The sequence below is a fragment of the Penaeus monodon genome, chromosome 39, assembly GCF_015228065.2.
Source record: "Penaeus monodon isolate SGIC_2016 chromosome 39, NSTDA_Pmon_1, whole genome shotgun sequence".
Classification (NCBI taxonomy): Eukaryota; Metazoa; Arthropoda; class Malacostraca; order Decapoda; family Penaeidae; genus Penaeus; species Penaeus monodon.
In genome coordinates this window covers 23,888,809-23,891,338 of record NC_051424.1, presented here as the reverse complement: position 1 = coordinate 23,891,338, position 2,530 = coordinate 23,888,809, and positions in this window count along the sequence as shown.

Here is a 2,530-nt window from a genome sequence, read left to right as displayed (position 1 = left end):
TATTGGGAACGTACAACAACAGATAGAACAGACGGCAATGCTATAAAAATGGTAATAGCGGTATGCTCGGACACGGGGCAGGGGCTCTCCCTTGGGGAAAAGGGGTAAACCGACCTTACCGCGTGAGCTTGGCCCCGAACTGAAGGTCAAACGAATCAGAATAATTGTCATCTACCCCTCGCGGTGAATGGTTCCTTTTGGGACTTGAAACCCATGGCCCTTGTCCACTGGGAACAAATAACTTATGTATATTAATTGCTCGCCACCTACTTACCCCCGGGCGCCCTTTTATTTTTCCTCAGGGGGACCTAACTTGGATGGTCGTCTCGTTCTCGTGCGTTGTCCTGGGGCATCTTCGGCTGCCTCCCTTCGTCCTCTTCTCCTGGTCCTTGGTGAAACTGTCTGTCTCATGTCCACTCTCGGGGCGGCTGATACCGGGGCGCTAATGACACTTGGATTGACGGGATTGCGGCGTCTGCCGGCGTCGCCCATCCACAGCATCCGGGGGCACTGTCCCCTATGCTGGCTGGTTCCTGTCCTTTGCTGGATTTACGGGCGTTTTTCAGGCCGCCCCCCCACTCTCTTGGGACTGCTTAACACGCTCTGACGAACACCCGGTTGCGGGCCCTATGGTGATTTACCGTGATTCCTTCTTACAGCTCCTAAGGTACAGGTTCTGCAGCGGTCCTGTCGGTCCGACGCAAAAATAGTGGGGGGAACCAGATCATACACATAAGGGCCAATAGAAGAAAAAAAAAAAGGAAACAAAAAGAGGGGATTTTAAGTACCACAGCTGGTTATTTTAAAAAATTGGGGTTTTTTTAATTTTGTTTTTTAACTTTTTTCGTCTTTTTTTTTCTTTTTGGGGTTTATTTCACAAGATAAAAAGAAAATAAGAGAGGGGGGCGTCGGTAGGGGTTTTGACCTGGCCCGGGCTTGAACTCCCAACCCCCAGAAGAATAGAGTAATAAAAATTTACAATGAAATCCCAAGGATTTACTAGAACACTGTCGTCACCAAAAAAAAAATAAATGTAATTTTTTATATTATGTAGAGTCATTCATCATGACTGAAAAAATTGGGGGCTAAGTGATACATCTAATCTTATCCCGGGCGCTAAGACGAAAACCAACCCTATTAATAAAAGGTTTTATGTTTTTTGTCCTGCAGGGATGAGTGGGGTTGTTGTGTATGCGTTGTAGTGAAGCTAAGTGCAGGGGAGGAAAGTGAGAGTCCTCCACAGAAATAAATCACAAAAACACAAATTTTAAAACTTTCTTTATAAAAAAACTGAAGAAAATTTTAGAAATGCACTACAAAAATTATTTAAACTACCCATAATTCACTTTTAAATGATATGTGAAAAATGTACTCATAATGAAGGGTGAAAAATTTCCAAGCATTTAACAGAAAATCTTCTTGGGGCCACAAAACTGAACTCCCGGGGTACATGTCTAGCATGCTGTTGATTTCATTGAGGGGGGATCCTTACCCAAAATGCCGTACTTGACTGAAGCACTGGGCCCGGAAATCTGTAAACCTGCTTTTTTTTTCCTGCGTTTCTGTGGGGCGCTCGCGACATTCCTTATGGATATTTTTGATCACATGATTTCTGGGGATTACCCAAAACTGCTACGATTCCCGAGGGGGAGAAGGTTGATTAATAAACGAATATCATTCGCTTAAAACCTGTCCTAATTAAACGGCGTAAACCCTGGGGGCCACCGCTCAAAATTGCCATCGACAATAAATTCGTTTTTTCCTTACCTACTGTCGAACGTCGGGGCGCAATCATTAGCGTTTTACTCAAACCCTGGGGAAAAATCGGGAATCCTGTCACTATGATATGAGGGGGATCCTAAAACATATTCAATATAAAAAATTTTTTTAAAAAAATTGCGTTTCATCTCCGTCACGCCGATAAATGCCCCAAAAAACAATGTCAATGCTTGGTTAAACCCCAAGGGATCAACAAAAAAACAAACAAATTCAGGGAAACCAAACAGTCATTTCTTTCCCTTCCCTCTTTTCCCCTCCCAAGCAGAGAAATGGGGTCAGGTCAGGGCGAGGGAGGAATGCATAAAATGAAATGATTTCTGTAAAATAAAACACAACAGTTAAAAATTCATTTCAGATAAAAAAACTAAATAAAACAAGAATTAATTAACTACTTACTAAGAACGAATTTATGTTTATTTCCCCCATCTCGTCACACGATCGGTGCATCTAGGTCAAAGAAAAATTTTAGAAATTTCCATTTGCTGTCATTTTTTCCCCCCCCCCCAAAAAAAAAAAAAAACTTTATGACGAAAAAGGAAAGGGGGGAAATAAAGAAAGGGACTTACAGTTTTTTTTTTTTTTTTTTTTAGACATGTATTCGGAACGGTGAAGCGGTTTTTCTTCTTTTGGGGGGGGTGTCTGCGCGGCCAAAGGATGCAGCGCCCGCCCGCCACCGTTTGTAAAAAATCTGTGAAACTCTAATACAATGGACGGGACTCAAAAAACATGTAAAAGGGGGAACACACCTACG